We start from the raw sequence: 27,150 nt of genomic DNA on the forward strand, positions 1-27,150 counted from the left end.
AGGAAAATGGTCACCCCAAAGACACTTGTGCCCTGATCCCTAAAATGTGTGAATATATTACTTTACATGGCAGAAGAGACTTTGCATTTACTTTTGAGACTCTGCAATTTTGATTAAGTTCAGGACCTTGAGTTGGAGAGATTATCTTGGATTATACTGGTGTCCTCAGCGTGATCACAGGGATCTTATACAGATAAGAGGGGGGCAAGGGGGTGATTCAAAGTGAGAAGGAATCCCACTTCTGTTGCTGGTTATGAAAATGAAGCAAGGTCCCCCTGAGCCAAAGAATGGGGGCACCTTTCAGAAGCTGGGAAAGACAAAGCAGTAAATTCTCCCTTAGAGCCTCCAAAAGGAATACAATTTTGCCAATGCTTTGATTTTTAGCCTGGCGAGACCCATGTCAGAATCTCGACCTCCAGAAATGTAAGATAATAAGGTTGTGTTGTTTTAGGCCAGTAAATTCATGAACCGTTTCTATCCCCCTATGAGAAAACTCCCCTTTCTGTAAAGGAACGAAACTCTAGAAATCAGTCCGGATCAGGATGGGCCACTGCCACATATCCAGATATATGGCATCGGGCATGGCCTCCTCAGTCTTGTTCTGCAGGACGATTTTTTGGATACAACCCCTGCTGTGAATTCCCTGGGGCCAAGAGATGTAAGAATTGATTGTCCTTCATGGTACCCTGAATCATACCAGATTTCTTCATTGAAAATGGAATATTTTAATACCAAAAGTGGTATGTTAGAAGGGGCAACATCAATTCATTTTAAGATGTAATCAAATCTTAAGCATCTTTTTTTCTTAAATGGTTACAAATCCTCTGAAAATTTTTCTAGGAGCTCTTCCTTCGATAGGAAGCCTCAGCTACAAATTTATGTATTTCTAAAGCAACGGAAGGTTTCTGTTTATATTGAAGCCATCACTCTTCCTTTTTTTTTTCTTTATTTTCTTCTACAGCGCACATAGGTATGTATTTATAATTTGTATCATACAAGAGCAAGAAGAGGAAAATTGAGCACTTCTAATTGGTAATTAATTCCTGCATACACACACCAACACACAAAAAAGGTAAGAACATGCTAAGCAACCAATTGGAGATGCTATGATATAAAACAGTAGTTCTCAAACTGTGGTCTCTACATCAGCAATATGGAAGTGGTCCTGGCAACTTGTTATAAAAGCAAATTCTCAGATCCCATCGCAGGCTTGCTGAATAGAAGCCATAGAGTTAAGAGGTAGAAGGAACCTTGGCTGTTACGCAGGACAGTGTGATTGCTTGAAAGACAGGCTCAAACACGTCATCCACGGTTTAGGTGGCGTCATGCCGTTAGACTGAAAATTAGGACCACGTCTTTGATTTTCAAATCTTACACATACTTGCATCCCCAAAATGGGCACCATACTAGAATCTCATTTCTCTTTACCCTTTAAAAAGAAAAAATACATATTTTAAAAATTTATACATCACAGGTTATTTGCTCTCTGTGATCCTTTATGAAAAATAAAGGATAATTAATTAATGAATAACATCCTCAATCCAATTACCATTACACAGACTTGAATATTATCACCACTTTTTAAAGAAGTATCAGTTTTTTTTCTATCTTGTGTTTACTGCCAACTGCTTGCAAAATACCATAGAAATTATGGGACTCATGGAAGCATTATTACATTTTCAAAGAAAACAAATGATGAACTTCCATCTTTACAAAGGCATTTTTACAGTTATCTTTAAATTTAAATCACCAACAGATTATGGAAGCAGCCTGGATTTCATATGTGTTTATTCTTAATCTGTTACCTTGTTTCTAAATATCACTGTTGTTTGTGAATTTGTTTTGTCTTTTGTCTTTTATAAAGCACATTTCTTTCTTCCCCTTTGCTTTTTCTATGGCCAATCCGTCGCTTTTTTCTTAAGCCTTCAGCTGTTACTTTGTTTCGTGTCAAAATAACCTTACCTCATAATTCAGGTCTCAACATGGCTTGGGCTCTGAATTAAGAGAATAATTGCTAAATTTCCATTTCACTTTGGGGTGTCGGGATGTAACTAAAGAGTGTTTCAAAATCAAACATGTTTTTTGACCATTTCTTTTAAACCCTAGTCTTGAAAATTCTGCATGGGGATAGGTAGATAAATTGGCTCCTTAATTGAAGAAAACAGGTACACATTGTACCATCAATTACAAAGAAAGCTTTGCAATGCACATCTAAGTCAGCTGTAGAAGAAGTAAAGAATATCCAAACTATTCATCGCAATCCCAAATCCTTTATTGTGAAGTCGCTGAGAAAAAGTTTAAAACGTTCATAAAAGCAGTGCCACCCTACACTGGCAAATAAATATGTCTCGAAGATACTACTTATGATATAATTTAGTCACCATACCCCTCACTTAAAAAGAAATACATTGGGACTTCCCTGGTGGCACAGTGATTAGGACTCTGCACTCCCACTGCAGGGGGCCCAGGTTCGATCCCTGGTCAGGGGACTAGATCCCCCATGCATGCCGTAACTAAGGAGCCCACCTGCCACAACTAAGGAGCCCACGAGCTGCAACTGAGGAGCCTGCCAGCTGCAACTAAGACCTGCACAACCAAATAAATAATAAGATAAATACAATTTAAAAAGAAAAGAAACACATTTAAGGAACTTATGAATCCACGGTCTTTAAGGTTTTGCTATTAAGAAGTATGCCTCTTGGACCAGTAGCATTGTCACTGCCTGGGAGCCTGTAAGAGATGCAGAACCTTAGGACGCCTCTTCCATCTATTATAGAACCTGCATTTGGACCAGTTTCCCAGGTGACTCATGTGCCCATTAAAATCTGAGACGCACCTCTTTAAGGGAAACTATTCTCTGAAACACTGAAGATTTGGGGATTCCATTCTTAAACATCTGACTAGCTATTCTGGTCTTGTAGGAACTGTCGTGCATATTAAAGCATCATCAATCTTTGGTGTTAGGACACATGAGACGTGTGTCAGAGATGAGAGACAAACTTTGGACTTAAAGTTGCCACAACAACAGAACAAAAAAAAAAGAAAAGAAAAGAAAAGAAAGGGATTTGCCTTTCTGAATCCCAGCCAAGCGACTCCCCTCTTTGGAAATATGAGGCGCTGAGTTGTCACCTTCTACCTCTGGCTACTTCCTGATCAAAAGACATGGGCATCCCTATTTATTTTTTTCCTCTTATTTTTTAAGAAATGCAGAAAGATAAAAATCTTTAAAGACAGTCACTCTCATTATCTAATTTCTGGCTCTTTTAAACAAATCTATAATTCATGATTGCACTCATTTTACCATGTGTTTACTTTTAAAGGAGTAGGAAGAAAATCCTATTCTTTGTTGTTTCTTGAAGACTATAAACCAATGAATATAAAGAATATTATCTAGCATGAAAAAAATTCACTCTTCAGACACTCAAAAGCAATTCTCTTTTCATTACTTATTAAACTAAAGCATCCCAGCGCTATCTCCACTGGCGATCATTTCTCTTTCGAAATCGTGGAAGAAAAAACCCACCCCGGTGCGTACTTTCATTCGATGTGTGGGCTTAACAAGAGTCTCAAGATGCACTGCAATGAAAGGAAGGTATTTATTCTCACTGCCGGGGCATGACGCTTATGTATATGTTGACTGTGATTCTTACTTTTTTTCTATTCCTGAAAATCAATCAGGGTGCTATCACGGAAGCACACCCCATATAGAATGCATGTAACTTTGTTACAGAGCTTTGATATAAGATACACATATAGATGGTATCAATATCAACAATATATTGATAGATAATATATAATCATAGAGGTATATCTATAGATACGTAGATTCGTATACTGATGGATATATATCGGATATAGAAAGATACAGATATTACATATATTCCATATAAATATTGGGCTGGCCAAAAAGTTTGTTCGGGTTTTTCCTTAAGATGTTACGGAAAAACCTGAACAAACTTTCTGGCCAACCTTATGTATATAAGGCATATCCATCTATCTATGTATCACATATATTCTCTATGTTTTATGTATACATCATACATACACACACCACACACATATACATCTCCCTATCCAGTATATCCCATAGATACAGGTAAACTGATTATAGGTATAAGCTATACTTCTCTCCATCCAGTCGCAGGCATTGTAGAGTTGTACACGGTTGGAGGGATTCGTTCCAGAGCTTTGCTGACACCACTGCAGAGCTGGGCGAGCTGCTGCCGTGAGGCTGCTGTCTCTGCGTCCGACGCGCCCAGCCGGAGCTGGAAGCCCACAGGGCAGCGGTCAGGAAGGGAAGAGGAGCCCCGGGTGGGAGGGACGGGGCGCAGGCTGAGCCCACAAGCGCCGGTGGAACCACACAAGGGTGGACCGGCGCTGGTCACGACAGCTGCCTTGACCCTGGCGATGAGGGCTTCCTGCAGAACGCGGGGCCCCTCCTCAGGGAGCTGACGGCCATCCACGCCTGACCTGTGCCTTGGAGAAGCTGCGGGAGGGGCCGGAGAGAATGGAGGACGTGCAGACCCAGCCGCCGCTTCACACCGACACGGTGAGTCAGGAGATCGGAGACAGTGGGGGTGACGCGCGAAACGGCGGCTGCTTGACCCCTCCCCCCGCCCCAAGGATGATCTCCTTTGCGGCGATTCACACAGGAAAGGGATTTCTGGGAGATGCCACTGAGCAAAGTCAAGATGACACATGACAAAGGCACGCCTGCCTTCTCCTATTTCTCTGAGCTCACGTAGCATTCAATAACCAGCACCTTGCCTCTTGAGACTGGCGAATCAGAACTTACATAAACCCAAACTTCCTGCTCCAAGAACACTGACCTTTCAGAATACAGACAAGAGAAAATGCCCAAATAAGTGTCCCACTGTAGGACCCTGTTTTCCCAACCCATGTGTCCAGTTCTGATCACCTGATGTAGTACCTTGAACTCATGTCTCCTCTAAGTCCATAAGTGTCCTACACCTGGATGATGCTGTTTTACAACCACTGAATTGGAATTATAAAGAAGTTAGGGAGATGGCAGGATTAAGCTTTATATGCAAAAGGATTCAAGGCAGAAAGTGACTGGGTAACGCTGCTCAATGTTCTGTAACAACCTAATTGGGACAAGAATCTGAACAAGAATAGATACATGTACATGTATCACTGAATCACTTCATTGTACGCCTGAAACTAGCACAACATTGTTAATCAACTATACTCCAGTATAAAATAAAAAGTTAAAAAAATAAATTAAATAAATAAAAATAAATTTAAAAATTAAAAAAAAAAGAAAGTGAAGGGGTAATTAAAATGCTACCCCTAGTTCTTCCCACATTTGGATTATACCATCATGGTTGGGAAACCTCCCCATTCTGTCCTGCCCTCCTGGGAAACACATGAAATACATTCAGTTTCAATTGCTATACATTCAATTTCAAACAGCAAATCTTAGAAAATGTGCTCTCCTGAATCCACCAAATGTTTGAGTTTCTGGACGCTCACCTGATTCTTCCGTCAGGTCATTTAACATTTCCCTTTTAAGTACATGGTCATCCTTTTTCCACACAAACACAAAAAAACCCTTTTCTTTTTTTCTTTTGTTAGTGAGTAGCTGGAGGGCTGGTAATTACTCTATGTATTTAGTAGCAAGTATCATTAGAATTCTGAATTAAAAATAAGATTAATGATTTAATTTCAGTCTTGTCAAGATGACTCATTTAAAAAAAATACTGATGTGATATAATGCTATAAAAGATTTAAGCATAATTTATTGATAAAACCATTACAACTGGAATGAGAGAGCTATTTGTCTACATAATGGTTCCTGAAATCACAGATAGTACTTTCCCATTATTTCGCTGCAACATTTGTAATTCCTTTTTGGATTTACCTTTTTTTTTTTTTAACAACCATATGTGGTACTTATTAAGTGCCAGCCACTGGTCCAAATGTCTTACAAACAGTGCTCACAATTGCCTTAAAAGGCAGTTTTACTGTTACTCCTACATTATGCATAACAAAATGTAGGCGTGGAAAGTTTTGAGAAGTTCCCCAGTGGAACACAGCAGGTGAGTCTGGGAGCCATGATACAAAACCCATAGATTCTGGACCCTGACTCTATAGCCTCCTAACCCTTCCTCCACATTCCTTCTCTAAAACCAAGGGAAACTGGGCCTGAAGACAGTAGCAAATACATCTTTGCATTTGGGAAAGTAGCCAGGTGGCAATATTATTGGCGTAAAAAATGCTCTCGAATACAGAAGGTCAATAATCCTCATAGCCAGATCAAATGTTACAGAGGTCTTCTCCTAACGAGAAATTATATAACTTGAGGTGTAGAAAGTTAAGACTTCTAGTTCTTGGAGAGTTACTTTCCCAACAGAAACAAAAAGTAAAGCGATGGCTTTCAGGACACTGGATATCAATGAATGGATAACAGTGATTCCAGAAAGATGGGGAATAAATGAGATGAGCGCTTTGATGGTGAAGCTGCTGCATGGAGAGGGACTCTAGGTCATGGTGCAAGGAGGAGATCCAGGCAGAACCCAGCAGACGCCCTGATTTGAGGTGATGGACCTGAGAGTTTAGAGAGAACAAGGCAGTGAGAGTTGTCAGGACAGAGTTTGCAGGAGAAGCGAGAGCTGCACAGAGAGGGATCCTAGGTCATGGTGCAAAGGAGGAGATCCAGGCAGAACCCAGCAGACGCCCTGATTTGAGGTGATGGACCTGAGAGTTTAGAGAGAACAAGGCAGTGAGAGTTGTCAGGATATAGTTTGCAGGAAAGCGAGAGCTGCACGGAGAGGGACTCCAGGTCATGGTGCAAGGAGGAGATCCAGGCAGAACCCAGCAGACACCCTGATTTGAGGGGATGGACCTCAGAGTTTAGAGAGAACAAGGCAGTGAGAGTTGTCAGGATAGAGTTTGCAGGAGAAGCGAGAGCTGCACGGAGAGGGATTCCAGGTCATGGTGCAAGGAGGAGATCCAGGCAGAACCCAGCAGACGCCCTGATTTGAGGGGATGGACCTGAGAGTTTAGAGAGAACAAGGCAGTGAGAGTTGTCAGGATAGAGTTTGCAGGAGAAGCGAGAGCTGCACGGAGAGGGATTCCAGGTCATGGTGCAAGGAGGAGATCCAGGCAGAACCCAGCAGACGCCCTGATTTGAGGTGATGGACCTGAGAGTTTAGAGAGAACAAGGCAGTGAGAGTTGTCAGGATAGAGTTTGCAGGAGAAGCGAGAGCTGCACAGAGAACCCCAAAGGACTGCAGGGTCCCCCCGCCGGGTATTTAGCAGACGACTAACGAGCGAACACATATGACTAACACACTATATGCATATGACCCACGGATGGGGATATACCCCTCCAAAAGGACTCGGTGGGACACTGCTCAGTGCTCACAGAGGACCACAAATACTGCCTGTCCCCATCAGTTGGAAGGGAAAAAAATCCCACAAACCATAAGACATTGCAGAGTGCTGAGGAAGGTGCAGCCTTGGTAAGAAGGAAATCATTCACCGCAGCCTGAGCACTGCTCAGGGTCTGCCGGCCAAACATGCTAAGCAAGACTTGAAGAGATCAATCTCCCTCCAAATAGCTTAACTACAGCCCAGAATAAAACCTAACATTTTTATAGGAAAAATAATTACTCCACTCCAAAGTGGTAAAATCTACAATGTTCTATCAATACATTCAAGTATTTGAGAATTTGAAGCATAGCAACAGAAACTAACCAAAATGAAATACAGTTGGCCCTTGAGCAACCTGAGTTTGAACTGTTTGGGGGCCACTTATAAGTGGATTTTTTTTTCAATAAATACTACAGTGCTACATGATGTTTGGTGGATTGAATCAGCAGATGCAGAACAATGGATATGGATAGCCAATTATAAAGTTATAGGGGGTTACCCAAGAGTCAGTGCCCCTAACCCTCAAGTTCTTTAAAGGTCAACTGTACATAGACAGAAAAAAAGCATAAATTAACTGTAGTACAGCATCAAGTATCCTTATATATTGGTGTTTGGAATACACAAAGGAAAAAGAAGAGGACTGAAAAATAATTTGAATAAATAATGGCCAGAAAATTTCAAAACTTAAAAAAAGCTAGAAGCCTATATAGATCCAAGAATCTCAACAAACTCTGAGTGCAAGAAACGAGAAAAATTTTACCAAGACACATCATAATCAAATTGCTCAAAACCAGTGACAAAGTCTTCACAAGCACCAGAGGAAAGAAACATGTTTTGTATAAAGGACAAAGATCAGAATAACTTTAGACTTCTTAAATATGTAACAAACATATTTAAGGTACTAAAAAACCACAACAAAACCGGTCACGTACAGTTCTATACCCAGCAAAAATATCTCTAAATCAAACAAAGGTGGAGAAAAGACATATATACAAATCCAGAAAGAATTCATGACCAGCAGACCAGCACTACAATAAATGTCCAAAGAATTCCTTCAGGTGTAAGAAAAATGATATTAGATGGACATCTGCATTTACATAAAAGAGTGAAGAACATAATAGTAGCTCCTTGATAAACCTATATTTTTTTCTTATTTAAATATCTTTAAAAATAACTGATGGTTTATATAATTCAAAAAGACACATGCCTCCCAACATTCACGGCAGCACTATTTACAACAGCCAGGTCATGGAAGCAACCTAAGTGTCCACTGACAGATGAATGGATAAAGAAGCTATGGTACATATATACAATGGAATATTACTCAGCCATAAAAAGGAATGAAATTGGGTCATTTGTAGAGACATGGATGGACCTAGGGACTGTCATACAGAGTCAAGTAAGTCAGAAAGAGGAAAACGAATATCGTACATTAACACATATATGTGGAATCTAGAAAAATGGTAGAGATGAACCAGTTTTCAAGGCAGAAATAGACACAGATGTAGAGAACAAATGTATGGACACCAAGGGGGGAAAGGGGGGGTGGGATGAATTGGAAGATTGGGATTGACGTATATACACTAATATGTATAAAATAGATAACTAATGAGAACCTGCTGCATAGCACAGGGAACTCCACTTCACGGTACAGCAGAAACACAACATAGTAAAACAACTATACCCCAATTTTTAAAAAATGATGCTTTAAACAAAAATGATAGGAATGTAATGTGAAGTTTATAATATATGTAAAACTAAAACATGACAACAATAGTATATGCTGCCATATACGACTGGAAAAATGAAAATATACTGTTGTACAAAACTGGACAGAGCACAGAACAGGAAACTACAGACCAATATTCCTCATAAACATAGAGTTGGAAATTCTAAATGCATGTTTAGCAAACTGTATTAAAACAGTGTAAAAAGGATAATATATCGTGACCAAGGAGGATCATTTCAAAAATGTGTGTTTTAACATTCAAAATCAATGTCCTATTAACCAGTTAAAAAAGAAAAAAAGATCATCTTGATATTTTCAAAAAAATTTGTTGAAATTCAAAATGTAGTCCTAATTTTTTTAATTATGCTCAAAAAAAAAAAAAAAAAAAGAAGGGCAAGTCCTCCACACAATAAAAGGCATCTACATAAAACGTACAACTAATAGCATTCTTAATGGTGGATTCTTCACCCATAAAATCAGAAACAAGCCAAGTATGTTTGCTCTCAGCACTTTTTTTTTTTTTTTTTGATTTCCGATTTTAAATTTTTTAAGATGTTCAGGTCCGGTGAGTAACACTTCACCAAAAGGAAACAGTCTTTTCTGGGTCTTAACTGATGGAAATAGAAGAAGCACAGGGAAGGGGATCTATGGGGACAAAATATGCAAGATGATTTGAAGAGGTTCTGTTGGTTGGCTAAACACTGCACTTATAAGGTACAGGGCAGAACTGATGAAGTCATGGGAGGGAAAAAATTCTTACTAATAATTCCGAAGCTGTCAGCACAGAGACTGTCACTACCATATACAGAGAAAGTATGCAGACATGATATATTAATTTCTGGGTGAATGACCAGACCACATAGCTCTGCGTATCCTAAAACGTGAAGGCAATTGTTGTCATAGCATTCTTGAAGTGATAACTCATGTGATGTTGCCCTGTTCAGGTGGTGTTAACAGAGGATGAAACGGGAATAACATCTCCAGAGAGTCCCCCATGGTCCGAATGACGGCAGCGCCTGTGAAATTTTCTGGTCTATGGCTCAGCCATGGGGTCATTGTATTGAACCTTCTGTTTTGAAAGCATCCAGCCTTGAATATGAAATGATGGATCTCCTTAGATTTTAAGGCCCTGACACTTTATTCTATTAATAAATATTCATTTTCCTTTTCTCCCTCCAGTAGCATTTTCTCGTCAATCCCGGCTGAAGTCACAGCTGTGAAAGCCCTTTATCCGTTACTGTTCATCTCTACATGATTCTGTGCACCCTTACAAAATTATGAAATTACTGAAGATTGAGCCTGAACCTTTTGTTTGGTGTTTTTGTTTTAACATCTTTATTGGAGTATAATTGCTTTACATTGTTGGGTTAGTTGCTACTGTATAACAAAGTGAATCAGCTATACGTATACATATATCCCCATATCCCCTCCCTCTTGCGTCTCCCCCCAACCCTCCCCATCCCACCCCTCTAGGTGGTCACAAAGCACCGAGCTGATCTCCCTGAGACACATCAATTTTCTGTCTGGATGATCTGTCCATTGGTGAAAGTGGAGTGTTAAAGGCCCCTACTATGACAGTGTTACTGTCGATTTCCCCTTTTATGGCTGTTAGCATTTGCCTATGTATTGAGGTGCTCCTATGTTGGGTGCATAAATATTTACCATTGTTATACCTTCTTTGATTGATCCCTTGATCATTATGTAGTGTCCTTCTTTGTCTCTTGTAATAGTCTTTATTTTAAAGTCTGTTTTGTCTGATATGAGAATTGCTACTCCAGCTTTGATTTCCATTTTCATGGAATATCTTTTTCCATCCCCTCACTTTCAGTCTGTATGCGTCCCTAGGTCTGAAGTGGGTCTTGTGTAGCCAGCATATATACGGATCTTGTTTTTATATCCATTCAGCCAGTCTATGTCTTTCGGTTGGAGCATTTAATCCATTTACATTTAAGGTAATTATCGATATGTATGTTCCTATTACCATTTTCTTAATTGTTTGGGGTTTGTTATTGCAGGTCTTTTGCTTCTCTTGTGTTTCCTGCCTAGAGAAGTTCCTTTAGCATATGTTGTAAAGCTGGTTTGGTGGTGCTGAACTCTCTTAGCTTTTGCTTGTCTGTAAATGTTTTAATTTTTCCATTGAATCTTAATGACATCTTTGCTGGGTACAGTAATCTTGGTTGTAGGTTTTTCTCCTTCATCACTTTAAATATGTCCTGCCACTCCCTTCTGGCTTACAGAGTTTCTGCTGAAAGATCAGCTGTTAACCCTATGGGGATTCCCTTATATGTTATTTGTTGCTTTTCCCTTGCTGCTTTTAATATTTTTCCTTTGTATTTAATTTTTGATAGTTTGATTAATATGTGTCTTGGTGTGTTTCTCCTTGGATTTATACTGTATAGGACTCTGCGCTTCCTGGACTTGATTGACTATTTCCTTTCCCATGTTAGGGAAGTTTTCAACTATAATCTCTTCAAATATTTTCTCAGTCCCTTTCTTTTTCTCTTCTTCTTCTGGGACCCCTATAATGCGAATGTTGGTGCGTTTAATGTTGTCCCAGAGGTCTCTGAGACTGTCCTCAATTCTTTTCATTCTTTTTTCTTTATTCTGCTCTGCAGTAGTTATTTCCACTATTTTATCTTCCAGGTCACTTATCTGTTCTTCTGCCTGAGTTATTCTGCTATTGATCCCTTCTAGAGAATTTTTAATTTCATTTATTGTGTTGTTCGTCATTGTCTGTTTGCTCTTTAGTTCTTCTAGGTCCTTGTTAAACGTTTCTTGTATTTTCTCCATTCTGTTTCCAAGATTTTGGATCATCTTTACTATCATTACTCTGAATTCTTTTTCAGGTAGACTGCCTATTTCCTCTTCATGTGTTTGGTCTGGTGGGTTTTTACTTTGCTCCTTCATCTGCTGCGTATTTCTGTCTTCTCATTTTGCTTAACTTACTGTGTTAAGCAAACACTGTGGGGTCTCCTTTTCGCAGGCTGCAGGTTCGTAGTTCCTGTTGTTTTTGGTGTTTGCCCCCAGTGGGTAAGGTTGGTTCAGTGGGTTGTGTAGGCTTCCTGGTGGAGGGGACTGGTGCCTGTGTTCTGGTGGATGAGGTTGGATCTTATCTTTCTGGTGGGCAGGACCGCATCTGGTGGTGTGTTCTGGGGTGTTTTGAACTTGTTATGATTTTAGGCAGCCTCTCTGCTAATGGGTGGGGTTGTGTTCCTGTCTTGCTAGTTTCTTGGCACGGGGTGTCCAGCACTGGAGCTTGCTGGCTGTTTGGTGGAGCTGGATCTTAGCACTGAGTCAGAGATCTCTGGGAAAGCTCTTGCCAATTGATATTATGTGGGGCTGGCAGACCTCTGGTGGTCCAATGTCCTGAACTCGGCTTTCCCACCTCAGAGGCTCAGGCCTGACACCCAGCCGGAGCACCAAGACCCTGTGAGCCACACGGCTGTACAGAATGCCCCATCAGGGTCACCTCAGGATGTGATCCAACTACATATCTGGCCAGCCACTGAAGTATCAAGAAGTCATCAGTGCCCTTGAAACAACGTGTCCGCTGTCCAAGAATAGGACCGGAGGGATTGCACTCGATGCTTGCTCTCCAAGGAGGCCAGTCTTTTTTTTTTTTACTTTGTGCTTAGTGTAGTTTCACTTGCTCATAGGGTGCCGAGTGCAGAGGCCTTGCACCTTGCACCCTTTAGACCAGGGTTTCTCGTGTGAAATGGCTGTGTCCGACACTTCGGCTCAGCAGACAGTGTGCCGAAGCACTCTCAGCCCTTCTATTCACCAATGCACTGAAGATTCTACCCAGTAAAACAAGGAAAAAAAGTTTTTAAACCTCCAGATTGGAAAGGAAGAATTAAAACTGCATTTGCAGATGACATGATCATCTGTGTAGAAAATCCCACGGTATATACACAACTACTGGAACTATTATGTGCATTTAGCATGGTTCTAAGGTAAAAGATCAATATCTAAATTATATTTCTATATACTAGCAATGAACACTCAAAAACTGAAATGAAAAATACAACCTCAATTACAACAGCATCAAATGTATGAAATACTTTGGGATAATTCTGACAAAGGTGTGCAAGACCTGTGCACTGAAAACTACAGAAAAATTGCTGAGAGAATTTGAAGAACACCTAAAGAAATGAAAAGGTTACTTTGTTCATGGGTTGGAACATTATGTATTGCCAAGATGTCAGCTCTCCCCAAATCAATCTATAGATTCAACACAATCCTAGTCAAAATCTCAGCAGGATATCTTTTTGTCAAAATTGATAAACTCATTCTAAAATTTGTATGTAAATTTAAAGAACCTAGAATAACTAAAAACAAAACAAAACAAAAAAACTTGACAAAGAAGAACCAACTTGGAGGTCTCTCACTACCTGATTTCAAGACTTATTCAAGCTATGAAAATCAGGACAGTATAATATTGGCATTAAGACAGAGAAACAAATCAACAGAACAGAATAGGTACTTGAGGAATAAATCTACACATATATGGCAAACTTCCCTTCTACACACACACACACACACGCACACAGAGTCAACATTTGAGGGTCATCAGGAGCAGGTGTTTGGGGTGCACACCACTAGATCATCTTTCAGCTCCCATGTAGACTAAATGATCAATACTGTTTCCAGCTAAGCCTTCATTCCTTCTCAGCAAAGAATATGATGTAGCCATTTCTACCTGATGACAAATCCAATCCACTGTCTTGGATGCTGACCAGCCCACATGTCATTTTACGGGTGAGAAAACAGGGCACTGGTAATTGGGGATCATGAGAGGTTGATTCAGAACAAGAAATCCGTCCCTTAATTCCAATCCAGTGTCCTGTAGATGACGGGCCAGAGGACAGAATAACTCAAAACTCAGTAGGACAGGTGCAAAATATGGTGCAGATAAATATAAGCAGCTAAATTGTCCAAAATTAGCCTGGTACCATAGGACACTTTTACTTGATCTACCTTTAAATTTGTTGGCTTAAGACATTTATGATCTAATAAGCATCTTTAACAAGAATGAAACTACGAAGGCTAATCATATTTTATCTGAAAAAATACCCAATTGAAAATGTGCTCTTTCATATTCTTATTGGTTTATTCTACTATCTAAGCAATTTTCCAATTCTGTAAGTCATAAGCGTAAAAAGATTAACTTGTCTTTATAAATGTATTTTTCCTTATTGGGTTACATGCCACCCATATGTTCTAAAATGATGTGTCTAGGGACTTCCCTGGTGGTGCAGTGGTTAAGACTCCGCGCTTCCACTGCACATGGTGGGTACGGGTTCAATCCCTGGTCGGGGAAGTAAGATCCCACATGCTGCGCAGCATGACCCCAAATTTTTTTAAAAAAATGATGTGTCTAGATCAAATACAGTTAATATCATGCTACAAAAGAAATTAAGATATATTTATAAAATGAAAATACGACCATTCTATGACTTCCCGGGTGGCGCAGTGGTTAAGAATCCGGCTGCCCATGCAGGGAACACGGGTTCGAGCCCTGGTCCGGGAAGATCCCACATGCCATGGAGCAACTGAGCCCGTGTGCCACAACTACTGAGCCCACGTGCTGCAACTACTGAGCCCGTGTGCTGCAACTACTGAAGCCCACGCACCTAGAGCCCGTGCTCCACAACAAGTGAAGCCACCACAATGAGAAGCCCGCGCACTGCAATGAAGAGTAGCCCCCGCTCGCCGCAACCAGAGAAAGCCCGTGTGCAGCAACTAGACCCAACTCGGCCAAAAATAAATTAATTAATTAATTTAATTAACTAAAAAAAAAAAGAAAATATGGCCATTCTATACGTTAATGACAATTCATTAATGATATATATCCATCTGTAATATTTTCAGAATAAAATTCAGTCTCAATTTTTTTTATAGTAAAGAAAACTGAGAAGACTAGGAAGTAGTACAAAATAGGCATCTTGGTTTTTCAGGGTCTGATTTTTTTAAACCCTAAAACATTTTCCTGTTCCTTATAAATCTCTTTAAATAAAAAGAAAATATTTTGGGGTTTGATCAGTGGCATTCCATTAGTCAGGATTTTACTGCATTTACGCATTCCTAATCATTGTCAACAAAAAATTTATCAGAAAGCTTTTAATGATCCATTGACTGGGACAATTAAAAATAAGAATTAAAGCATCTTAATTGCAAAGGAATTTTCAAAATTATTTACTAACAATTCATTATCAATTTTACCTATGGTAATAAACTAATGAGAGCTTTTAAGAGAGTATATTTTACAGCGAAAAACATACTCTAAATCTCTCTTACACATTTAAAAATTCTTGTGAAATATCTGTTCTAGACATATGGGCTACTTGGAAACAGAATGTTTGGCTAAATATGTACTTCTTCTTCATTACAGTTCAGATGAGGTTATTACTTGATATAATACATATAAATTGGCAACAGGGGACTACATGAGACAGCACGTCCCTCCTCCTGAGATTAACTGAACATTAAATTACCTTGGTTTGACAGTGGAATAGAATATCAGCAAGCCTTATAATTCTCTATCATGTCTTCGTTTGTTTATAAAAGACAATCCTACAGCATTTCCACCTAAAACCCTAATGCTCGTTCTGTTCAGTTACAGAGAAATTTAACAGCCTGTGTCATCAGTAATTAAGAAATCAAGGTAGTGCTGTTCCTTTGTACAGTGCAAATATAGAACATGGGTGTGTATTCCCATGGATGTATACAAATGCATTCAGAGGGACGTCAGTGGATTGAAGAGCGCTTGGGTAGGCTGATGCCGCTAAAGTTTTTGTTTTTAAGCTTCCAAGTTCAACAGCAGTTTTGGACCTAAAGGGTCCCACCAATTCTGATTGTTTTCATTAAAAAAGCATGTTTTATCCAATCACCACGGAAAACAATATGGAGGCTCCTCAAAAAATTAAAAATATATCTACTATATGATCCAGCAATTCCACTACTTGGGAATATACCCAAAGGAAATGAAAACAGTTATTTCCAAGAGATATATGCACTTCCCTGTTCACTACAGCGTTATTCACAATAGCCAAGATATGGAAACAACCCAACTGCCCATCATCAGATGAATAAATAAAGAAGATCTGGTATATATAAACAATGGGATGTTATTCAGCCAAGAGAAAAGAAGATATCCTGCCATTTGTGACAACACAGGTGGTCTTTGAGTACATTATGCTAAGTGAGATAACATCAGACAGAGAAAGACAAGTATGGTATGATTAATCTTATACATGGGATCTAAAAATGTCAAACTCGTAAAAATCAGAGAGTAAAATGGCAGTTACCAGGGGATGGGGTTGGGGGATAAGATCGATGTTGTTTAAGGTTACGAACCTGCAATGAGCAGTAAATAAGCCACAGAGATTTAATGTTCAGTATAATAAATATAGACAACAGTATTGTATTATAATTATGTAACGTGATAAATATCACTACAGTGGCAATCACAGTACATTATATAAATGTATCAAAAGTAACAAGTTGTACACCTTAAATGTACACAATGTTTTACGTCAAATATATTCAATAAAAAAAATGCTGTAAAGAAAAAAGAAAGCACGTTTTTATACTGAAAAGGAAGATCTATGAGGGGGGTGGAGTTACACTGGATATTAGAATATACAAAATCTTTATAATGATGGTGATGTTGAACTGGCACAAAAAAAAACAAAGAATGGAATGGAATGGAGTAGAAAATAAGGGAAATAGACCCAGGGATATATAGAAGCTTCATATATCAGATGAAGCTGGATCTCAAATCATTTGGGGAATAATGGATGTTTTAATGAATGGCTATATTGCAAATGTCTGCAGCCGTTTGAGAGAAGATAAAAATTAGATTCATTCCTCACACCATACCCAAGAATGAATCCCCAGTGGACCCAAGATCTAAATGTAAAAAGAAATGAAACCACAAAAGTACTAGGAGAAAAAGTGGGAAAATTCTTTTATGAGCTGGGTGTAGGGAAATGGCTTTCTTAACAATGATGCAAAGCCCAGATTTAATAAGAGAAGGGATTGATAAATTTGACTACATTAAAAAAAAAACAACCTTCACATGGTATAGAATTCCATAAATAAAATCAAAAACGAATGAGGAGAAAATATTTGCACTATTACAGATTAAAGGACTAATATTCTTAATATACTAAGATACTGAAGAGCAAAAATAAAACAAATGGGGCAAAATATCACACTAGATAAATCTGGACAGAAGGTATGCTGATTTGTAGCATTCTCACAACTTTCAACTAATGTCAAGCTACAAAAGAAAGAAGGTTTTTTTTAAAAAAATTATGGTTTCCCTAGGAATAGTTTGTTCTTAGCACATAGTACACACTCAACAAATGTGTCTTAAATCAGTATTGTAAAACGAATAAAACTTATAGAGAATTTAGATTTATATAAAATTGAATTGGAATGTGCATATCATAAACTGGTCTTCAATAATGATTCCATTTAATTTTTTAAAGCATGTGTTTATAAAGGAATGTCTATTTGCATATTATCATATGGATGAGAATCAGAGCTAAGAGTCATTTTAGTCTCAAGGTAACCTTTCAATGTGAGTAACTGTCAGAGTCTCTGATGGACTGACGAGGGGATGGACTGAGGTCTGAACTCCCCGTAGGGAGTGAAGACCCAGCCGTGACTGGAGTCCCTTTTACTGCACGTTACTTTCCCAAGTTTCCCATGAGACTTCATATTTAAGGAGCCATCAGGAGTATGTCAGCATCAATTACACACAAAGATGACGGAAGTGCTGTCTCACCGAGGACCATCAGCATCATCGCTGAATGTCCTAGTTTACGGTCTTACTTGGTCATCACCACAGGCTCTGCCCATCACTGTAGCCACCCTTCAACTGGGTCCTCTTTCCCTTTTGCCATCATCACTTTAGTAAAATATGGGTGAATATGATGAAACTTACCCAGGCAGCCAGGAACTTCTCAAGGCTTCGTAGAACTAGAGGTGCATGGGGAAAGAACTGCAGTGTTTGTGGGTAACACCAAGACTTTCTGAAGAAAGAGAGAAAGCAAGAGAGAAACGGGAGTTAGAACTATTCATATGGAAGAGGGAGAAAGGACAAAAAGGGAGAGAAACTGGAATTAGTCACATGGAAACATTCTATAATTATCAGTCATATATCGCCCAGAATCCATTCAGAGACGCACAATGAATAAAGTAAGATAACTTCCTTGTCTCGCTTCTTAAACTCTCTCTTATCAAATATTACTTTGGAAATACCCGGCATCTCCTTTTCAAGACTTCTGCAGCTGTGACATTCCTTCTCTGATAAGCATTAGGGGAATGGAGTAAGATTCCTTGTTGCCTAGTTTTATACGTTTTAGCTAAAAACCACAGGAGACAACTTTGAGTTTTACATATTTGGATTTTCCCCTCAAATGCTGGACATGCTTTGTGTTTGGAGAAGCGTCATCTTTCAGAAAAAGAGAGGCTTAAAGGCCAACCAGTGGAACCGCCGACACCTGGAATTCTGGCTGCGTGCAGGGGCATTCTTGCTGTTAGAGATCGTCCTCAGGAAACCAGAAAACTGGGGACCTGCGGAGCAGTTTGCCAGACCGGGGGTAGCTCCATGACCACACTGGGGTTCTGTAGAAATATTGCTGTCTTGGAATTTCCTGGGATTAGGATGTGCTGGAGAGTTTTGCTCCTTTTACTTTTCTGCTTGTAGTGAGAATTTTCATCAGCTGGTTCACATCTCCTGTCTTCATCTGACAGCACTGTTGTTTCGTTGGATTTTTCTTCCTGTTCCTCGGCATTTTGTGAACACAGGTTCTAGGTCTACATCACTTTCTACGGTGACTGTTCTAAAACGTGGTCTTTTTAAGGGATGATTGTGGTGGGGTGGTAGCGTTGGGAAGGGGAATCAATTTTCCCTCCTTGTTCCGTTTTTCCCTAGATGGCCGTGCCTTTAAGGGGACGTTATTTTGATTATTTCCCCAAGGCGATGCTGCTCTCCAGCTGCTACACCTGCACTCCCTTCTCTGAAGCCTGTTCCCTCTTATCACGTTTTGTGAGCCACAAAGACCCATGCTCAGTACTAGGGTGCTTATAATTTTTATAATGTATATAATGTTTATGTAAAACCTTTATTTTATAATTTACATAACATTCATATAAAATGTAAAATCTCTGTTTTGTAATTTATATCATATTCACACAAAATGGAATGGTTATAATTTATGGTTTAATGTTTATAACGACATTGTGGGTTTTCAATCCATATTATGGAGTGAAGAATTTTAATGGGAGTGGAAGTAACACACTCTCAAGTTCCAAATTCTTTGACAGAATTGTGAATTTTCTTCTCATTTCAGAGTCAATAAAATCTCTCATCTTATTGAAAACTGAAGCTAGTAGATGACAGTGCTTGGGAATCAATACAATTCATTTTTGATTCAAAACTGAAGGTAAAAAAAAAAATCAGTGAATTCTGGCATGAGATTATGAGCATGCAATCGCAGAGCTTAGCTAAGAAGAGCAAGAAATTTAATAAATAAAATCAGAATGATTTATTATCACCCATCCTTTGGGAAAAGTGTGGAAGAAAGAAACGTATTAAAAAAATAAGCAAATGTGAAGGGACTTCAAAGAAGCAGCAGCCGACTCCACAGCTATGCTAGCGTAATAATGTACACAGCATAATACAAGAAACGCAGCATCAGTATTTTTCAAGCGAGACATGCCACTAATATCTGAGTTCCAATATTTTGACAACTGCCAGCGATGGCAGGTGCCTATAAAACTAGAATAAATGTTGTCGTAATACGTTGTTGAAATTTTATATTTATTTTTTCGCAAATGGGAACTATGTTTTGGTATTTCCCAAACAGACAGCCAAATGTTCACCATCCGAAGAACGAAGACACAGCTATGCTACAGAGAGTACTGACCTGGAAGATAAGACAGCAACTTCAACCAGTGGGGCTCTTTGCCTTAATAACTCTGGCTTATCCAGTAAACAATACACAGATCAATGGTCCTGCTTTATCACCTCCCCATCATAAGCTTCACATGCTGATTCTTTTTGCTCTCACCTACCTTCCCTACTCAAATGGATTCCCGCGTATCTGAATTCTAAAATGCATTCCTAGTTCACGTACCCAGGGCGTTCTATAATAAAATCAATAACCCTCAGACGCACATACATCTGTAGTAAGTATCATACCCAGCACAGCCATACCCAGGGCATTCTATAATAAAATCAATAAACCCGCAGATGCACATACATCTGTAGTAAGTATCATACCCAGCACAGCCAATCTGTAGCATCCTTGATAAATAACAAGTGCTGGCTTAGTATTCAAGAAGAAAAGAAGATAAGTTTCTATGATTGCACCTCTTAACATTGTAGAGAACTCTTCAACTCTAGAATATGACTTCATGGAAGAATCCCTGACCAATCTCTCAGGTGCTATTTTGTCCAGATGTCTGCTTTGCAGCAGGGGGTGCAAATTTAGAGGCATCTACTCCTGGTTGTAACCGTGAAAGTCACTCTCTCAGGAGAATATACAGAGTTTTCAGGAAAATAAATATGGGACATACAGACACTGGAAAAACGATTTACTTTAAGCTGCAACTGCTCTTATTTTGCAAGAAGTCGTTTATGTGAAAGAGCCCTGTAGCTTTTCCATGTTTCCAGGAATTATTCTTCGCTGAGACCACTCCCCCAGAGGCTGGAGAAGTTTGCTTTTATCGCACCTCCCTACATGCATCAGCTCAACAAAATAATTTCTACAGGTCATATGAAGTATGTTGTTAGCCTAAGTGAATGAGAGCTCATTACATTTTAAGATGATTTAAATAATTTGTGAGGCCCCTTGGGTTAAATGGCCATGCCCAGCTATGTTGTAGAATTGGGGGCGAATAAATTATTTGGGGGGAAAATGGAGTTGTCATGGGAACCAATGGCTTGAAATAATATCAATATAGTCCCGACTAGCCTGCACATGAAGGTCAAATAGAGATTTAGTTCAGGGGTTCTCTGCTCAGAGCAGTAACAGGCGTTGACAGAACCACATGTAAGTGGAAGAACCCAACGTCAGGAGGATAAAGATGTGGCCCTATTCCTACTTCTGTTATTTCTTACAGGAAAAAAAAATCCCATTTTTCAGATAAGCCAACTCATTTCATAACTCCACACCCTCCCCACTTAATTATTTCTTCTCCAACTTTCCCATCTTCTTCCAGCGCCGCTCAAGCCCCTGCCCCATCAATTTCCTCTGGAGTTCAGTTTTTAAATATCACCCCTTCATCCAAACGCTGCTAACCTACTCCAGGGATGTCTAGATGCTTCCTCCTTTTGATTTGTCCTTGTTTTATTGTGTCCACTGCACTGCCTGTTATTCTACTTTTACATCTCTGTCATTCTGGGTATGTGTGTGTGTATGAGGAACATTTATTTATGCAGTAAGACAACATACAAAAGAAGACAAGAAAAGGATGAACACAGGACTGAGGACAGCCACTTCCCTGGATAGAGGAATAGAAGGAGGTGGGGTAGGGAACCAGATAACAGTATGTAGGTTATTTTGAAGGTTCTGTTTTTGTGTGGTTGCCTCTTTCACGACTATGAACACACAAAGAAATGCATGAGCCATTTCTAGACTAATGGTGAGAGTAGGTCGTGAGTCAAGACTCATGTTTCATGTATGTTTTTGGAACTGAGGTCCAAAAAAAAGAAGGTGTTACACTTACGCCATCTTTATGTATTTTCTACTTTCCCATTGGTCAAAGCTCTTCAAAGATATGTGACAAAATTCTTAGTTCCTGTGTTAATGTGGGCTAACACTGCATTTCCTCATCTGTCAAATGGGCATAATTACAGTATCTACTTCATAAAGATGTTGTAAGGATTAAATATATCAGTACAGGAGAAGGTTCTAGAGAAAGACCTGGCACAGAGTGGACACTGAAGGAAAGTTAGCTCTTGTTCATGGGATTATTAAATGAAGTCTGTTTCTGTTGTCATTTAACCAGAATTCTGGAGGGAGACACGCGTCTACTTTGGCTCAGGGGTCCTGGAATGTCAAAGTTACATGTGGTGCCATTCTCTTGGTCTCTCTTTCCTTGATGGTCACAACATGTCAGCTGTAGCTCCAGCCGTGTCTCCATCGCAGGCAGGAAGAAGGGAAAAGGAGAGAATAAAAGGGAGAAGTCAGCGAAATCCATTTCAGGTCAAGGCACCCTTGTGGAAGCCAAAGCAATGATATCACTTAGCTTCAAGGGAAGACACACCGTGCAGTCCTCTTCTACTGGGAGACATTAACACTCAGAACAAAGCAAGAGGACCACTCAGTTTGACATAAAGGACGATGAACGTTGGGCAGGCCACTCTCAAGAGCTCCCCAACTTCCACTCCTATCTAACCAGGCTCGTTCTATCCTGTCCAGCCTAATAATCAGTCCCATTGAAGAGAAGTTGTAGACCAACTAAGCTCTGTTCTCTTCACCTGCAATGAAGACCATGTCTTCTACAGCAAGCGGTAGGCTGTGTTATTGGTAGAACTATAAAATTCTACCAAAATACTCTGGTAGAACTATAAAATTATGAACATTTTCTGCTGTACTCAGCATCTATATAAGTGCCAACTTATCCTGAAACTGAGCTTTCTTGACACCCAACTTACGGTCCATGCCTGTCTGTCGTTTTTCCCTTGAGGGCTTGTCAGAGAATGTGGACATAGGCTTTGAATATGCCAAAGTCAGAAACCTCCTAGATCTGCAGCCTCAAGGACTGGGATTTTATGTGCAAAATTTCATTTCCAAGAATATCTACTCTGCCTGAGTCATTTTTCTGTGGAGAATCTCAAGCTACAGAAACATAGTATATCAACTGATCGCTTGCCTAAAACCAAGTGGAAACACTCAAAGTTCCCCCTTGTATGAGTATGAGCGACTCTGCAAAGTGTTTGAATTGTACCTAACTCCAAAATGTGAACTGTCTTAAATCAATTCTTCCATCATGGTCAGAATTATGTCCGAGTAATGGATTTCCACTAGAATTCTAGGAATTAATAATTAAACCTACCTCTTTTTTTAAAAATCACTTTTACATACCACTTTTTAAATTTTAAATTTCACTTAATGTTAAAATGAGTGAGACACCCAGATAATTCAAAACTCATGAATGTTTCTTTTGATATTTCATGCTCATACTTTTGTTTTCTCCAGGTAAGATTTTTATGCACCCATCCAGTGTTTCCTTTATGCAAATAAAAAATGAATATATAATCCTTTTAACCCCTTTCCAACACAAAAGTTACTTTTCTACATGCATTAATTTGCACCATATTTTTTCATCTAATATATCATAAAGAATTTTTATATACTTAGCAGGATTTTACCTGCTAGTTTTCAAACTTTTTAATCTGTCCAGTCCTACTCTGCTAAAAATCATTTACCCTGCACATCAACATCCATGGCTTCACCTCTCTTGGGCATGTACTTTGCATTTCTTTCACCTAAAACAGGTTTCATGACCCTTGAAGACCAAGAAAGCTAGGCTATGCATTGCCTCTTACTACTTCAGCAAGTTTTGCAAAAGATAAACTTCCAAAAACTCCATGAGCACTTAAAAGCCAATCTGAAACATACCTGACAGTAGTCCCAAATCTAAGATGCATTCCAAACAACAAAAACAATATGATTTCAAGGCCCTCTGACATTAGAGAATCACAAGCCAAAATTTATGTCTGCAACACTCAAGATCCGAAATCAACAATCTCAAGAATATTCAAGGTGCCTCTGCATCAATTTTTCCCTGGGAAAGCTGATAGGGTAACAGAAGATTGATTTTCTTCTACCAATTCAGTATAAAATTGAAAAAACAAACAAAGGTCATTAGGGAGCTATAGGGTAAGTGTTGATCGTTCTGGAAAGTTTAAGGAAGCAATAAGTCATGACTGACTTTTATAAAATCGTGGCATTGGAGACACATATTTTCTTCTTCATGTATTCCAGAATTCCAGAACCAGGACACGTTCCTGAAAGTTGGAAGGTGATAGCTTTATGACAAAAGGACTCACTGTTTACACACCAGGCAGGAAGGATGTAGAAGTCATTTCTGGAAGGGTCTATAACAGATGGAGAGTATAAGTAGGCATAGAAGGACCGTGATAAAGTCAGAGAGGATGAATCACAAGGAATGTAGAAAAATAGTGATGATTTATATGTCTATCTACAGACACAACATTACGTAGGATGTTTGCTTCATCTAAGCAAGAGTCTTTACACAACTGTCCAAGATGGAGCACCCGATGTCTTGTGTAGTTGGTCTGAACTAGTACCCTGTGTGCTAGGTTCTCATGCAAGGTGTTCATTTCCCTTCAAAGACTGGAGAGTCCTCTGTCCCCATCACTGGACTGGGGCTGTGGCTTTGCCTGGCTTCTTGGCAGTAGGTTGGTAAGCAGCTCATCTCAGGACTCGGCCAACCTTGGTAGTCCAAGCAAGTATGGCTGGACCGGACTGAGGCAGGCAGCTAATGGATGCAATGAGGCTGTAGGAGAGAATGTGGTCTCAGAAGGTACAGCCGTCCCAGTCATGGAATCATCCCCAGGAGAAAGAGTTTATTGGGGATAGGATGAGGGAAATTGGTATAAATAGTTTATTGGAGAAAGATAATGGAAGAATTTGATATAGTTTATTGGGGACAGGATGACAGAAGTTGGTACAAAGAGTTTATTGGGACTAGTGTGATGGAAGACAGTGTAAATATTTTTTAGGTACAGGGCAAAGGAAGTTACTATAATTCGTATAAAACAAACATTTTATTGGGAGTAGGATGAAAGAAATTGATATAGTTTATTGGGGACAGGATGTTGGGCGTGGTGCAAATATTAATTTCTTAGAGATCTCACCTGCTGTTTGCTTCTACAGCTAACTCTTGTTCCTAGTAGCTTGTCCCCTTGTGTGTTTTGTAATTTGGGTTTCTGTGCTTATGTTAACGTGTGCTTTATCTGTGAGAAGCCTTCTGCTAATTTTGAGCATACATCCATCTAAGGAAGAGTCACTTTCCAGGTGCCAGGCACCCTGTGTCCTCACAACGCTAGGGCATTTTAAGGTAATCATGTTATTATTGTCTTGGGTCTTCTTAAATCGTGCAAGAAATGTAAGGTCTAACCTCCCAAACTCTGCAACAACAGTTCTATAGTTACAAAGTCTTGGAGGAAACATTTTTCCAACCTGGATTTCAGATCAGAAGAGTACATTTTCTTCTTCTTCTTTTAATATTTATTTATTTATTATTAATTTATTTGGTTGCGCCAGGTCTTAGTTGTGGCAGGTGGGCTCCTTAGTTGCGGCTCGAGGGCTCCTTAGATGCGGCATGCGGGCTCCTTAGTTGTGGCATGCAAACTCTTCGTTGCAGCATGCATGTGGGATCTAGTTCCCTGATCAGGGATCGAACCCAGACCCCCTGCATTGGGAGAACAGAGTCTTAACCACTGCGCCACCAGGGAAGTCCCCTGCGTATATTTTCTTCTCACTTCCTTGTTTTAGCAGGTGGGTTTTTCTTTTCTAGTGCAATGTTTGACTGGCAGAAGAGCCTTCTGAGTTCCTGGCTGCAGAAAGGGATCTCGATTTCTACTCCATCCTTGGTATAAGACCAAGGTCTTGTGTACTCCCTTTGTTACAAGTGGAAATGTCTAATCCCCTCAAAGAAGTTTTGAGTCCTCTGAACACTCTTATTCCCTGTCCTGTTACATTTCTCCCCCTAGCAATTAATTACTTCCACTTTCTTATAATCTGCTGTGTGTTTTAAAGAATGTTTGCCACGCCTCATCCAGAATTTTTATGTATTCTCCAGTGGGAATGTTGCTTTGGTAAAAACAGTCTGCCATATTGGTAGGAACAAAAATCCTACACTTCTTCCTGCCCGTGCGTCCTGCCTTTACTTCTCCTACTCACCTTCTTGAGTGAAGGATGCCAGCAGCCTCCCAGTGAACTTCATTGACTACAGACTTTTTCTTATTTCTGTCTACTGGCAATGACTTCTGAGTTTAATTTTATTGAAGTGTTTTATTTACACGCCAATACCCTGCTCCAAACCTTACTATGCTCGTCCATTGTCCAATTATAGATCCAAATTTTGAGATTTCTAGGTCTATTTCAGTTTTTACGACTCTACTTGGACAAACTCATGTTGACTACTTCTCAATGACTGGGATCTTTCTTCATCAGTCTGACTTAAGTGAGGTCTCTCAAAACATTCTCTTCTCATTCTCAGTGCCGTTGGTCATTTTATCCTTTTCTGTGAAACAACTTCTCTTCTTCTTTATTTTGGAGGTAAATCCAAATCATTCTGCAAGTCCATCCTTGTTTACGAGGCTTTTTACTAATCAAGGTAGCTCTGACCCCAATAATACCCTGAAGCATTTCTTGTAATTGCTCCAGAGGAACAGGTAAATACTGAGACTTTAACTGTTCGTTGTTTTATGGGCATTTACTTCATGCTCCCAATTAGTTTTAATTGTAACAAAGGTTTTTAAAAATGATCCATTCATCACAAAGTGCCTATCCGAATGTTCACTGTACTTAACAGAAGAGCCACATAAGGCATGCTTTAAGAATGGTCTATGTAAAGTAGTTGTAAACTAATGTTTAATTATCTCTTTTTCTGAGAATGGAGAACACGGCATTTCTTCAATTAATTAGGATACTGCCTGCTAGGATTGGGCACCACTGAGTTCATAGTAGATCCATCACTTAACATGCAGCATGGTGGGTGGGGGAGGTAAAGCATTCTCCATGCTCCCAGATCTTTAGGTCCATTCTTCTCTCCAAGACCATGAGCTCATTCAGCAGATGCACCATGTCTCCATGTGCTGTATCCTAAACAGAAGCAGATGACACAGTATCCAAGCTAAACTTCACTGCCATTTGGTGCCATTCAAGAAAATGTTGTCCAAATAAACGGAGAACAGCAAATCCTTGATGTTTTAGAAATCTAGAACATAGGTGGGCTACTTCTCCTTCAATCAA

General features: G+C 39.5%; 1 protein-coding gene across 3 annotated transcripts in view; it reads right to left on the bottom strand.

Moving 5' to 3' along the window:
* NLGN4X (neuroligin 4 X-linked) overlaps positions 1–18,142 on the bottom strand; it is a 422,841-nt gene extending 404,699 nt beyond the window's left edge. For all 3 annotated transcript variants that reach the window (XM_036841155.1, XM_036841156.1, XM_036841153.1), the window contains exon 1: positions 18,078–18,142. The gene's annotated coding sequence lies outside the window, so the exon portion shown is untranslated. The remainder of the gene's footprint in view (positions 1–18,077) is intronic.
* Between the last annotated feature and the right edge of the window lie 9,008 nt (positions 18,143–27,150).

Source organism: Balaenoptera musculus, chromosome X (assembly GCF_009873245.2).
Source record: "Balaenoptera musculus isolate JJ_BM4_2016_0621 chromosome X, mBalMus1.pri.v3, whole genome shotgun sequence".
NCBI lineage: Eukaryota > Metazoa > Chordata > Mammalia > Artiodactyla > Balaenopteridae > Balaenoptera > Balaenoptera musculus.